Below are 1,640 nucleotides of genomic sequence, written 5' to 3' on the forward strand. Positions count from 1 at the left end.
ATGTTGTGTGTATCCAAACCCCTGTGTGGGTTTTAAATATGTGAATGGTGTAAAAATGAAATGATTACTAATCTTGATGAGTTAATATTCTCCAGATTTATAACTCCAGTTCTAAATTCAGAACATTTTAATTACATGCCTTAATATAACAAAATTAACTGTAAGTGCTCTCAATCTGCAGTTTGACTATATTATGCTCCTTTTAACTGTGTTAATGGTTAATCATAATTTCTAATATGTGATACTCTACTACATGACCAGTTCTCACAGTATACATAAATGTCATAAAATCCCCACATGAGAGCCCCCAACCTAAATTAAATTTTGTCAATGGATCTCAAAGAGATGAAATATAACAATTGTTTTGTTAAGCATATGGAGATATGAAGTTAAGTTAATTAAAAACAAGGGAAGTCAGAGATCTATTACAGAACTTTCTTAAACTGAACTGTGACAAGACTGAGACTATGCTTATAAACTCCTAAGGCTGGAAAACTCCTAGCTCTGGAAAGTTGGTGACTTCAGCTTTTGTTTACGGTGTTGAAATCAAACCTTGATGTAAGTTAAAAAACTTGGTGTTATTTTTCACTTTGTGTTTTAAATTTCAAGATAATGCAAGGAATGTCTCAAGTGTATGTTTCTTCTGTCTTTTAAGACCCTTGCTCTGGAAATATCTATGATGCTTTTGTCTCATCAAAATTAAACTACTTATTGGGTACTATCTCCTATGGTACCAGATAGGCTTCAGCACATCCAGAATTCTGTGTTTCTTGTGCTGACTAAAAGTACTCTATCAGTGTTTGAGATCAGAAAGGCAAAATTCTTGCTGGGTCCTGTCGGTGGCTGCTCATCTAAATTGGGCTCTCAGTCATTCCAGACAACGGTTGTTGTACCATGACCTTGACCTTCAGTATTTGTGCAGAGCTTTACTCCTTTTCAGATTTCTGTTCTTGCCTTGGCAGAAGATGCCTTGTTTGTGTAATCTCTCCGCTGTAACCTGGCAGAAAATGTTAGTCATAGGTTGCATCAGCTTGCAGGAGTACCCTGTGAGTAAGCTGTAAAGCAGTAATGAAGGCCATGGGGAATGCCATCAATTAGTCTTTTGCTGAAGAACATCGCAGGCATTTTTTTTTCTATCTCGGAAACTGTGACAAACTTTAGCCTGAAATAAGGCACACCTTCAAAAGTATAATTCAGTTATTTCTACTCAGTGATTTGCTACATGAAGGCACGCATATAATTTGATATAGTGGCTGGCACTATATCATCGATTCCCATAAGACTTACATTGTACATTTTGTTAGAAATGATCATCAATTTTACATTGCAACCCAGCAATCATGTTGTGCATGATTTTCTCCTCTTGGCATGCCAGTATCACCTGCCGTAGAAAACAAACAAGACAAAAAACATTCAGAGTGGAGTGGCTTCATTACATTACTACTAATTATAATCAATTGACAAATGAGCTCTATTTTCAAAGAGCTTTACTTGGCATGGCCAGTGCATTACAGTGCCGTTGAAACAGTATTAATTAACAGAACAATGACAGACATTTAAAATAAAAACTTGTTGCACAATTACAATGAAAGAGGCAGGTTGTCAGGACAGCCCAAAGAGAACCAGACCAGACACAGCAG

Source organism: Lepisosteus platostomus, chromosome 6, assembly GCF_059453375.1.
Source record: "Lepisosteus platostomus isolate fLepPlt1 chromosome 6, fLepPlt1.hap1, whole genome shotgun sequence".
NCBI classification, from domain to species: domain Eukaryota; kingdom Metazoa; phylum Chordata; class Actinopteri; order Semionotiformes; family Lepisosteidae; genus Lepisosteus; species Lepisosteus platostomus.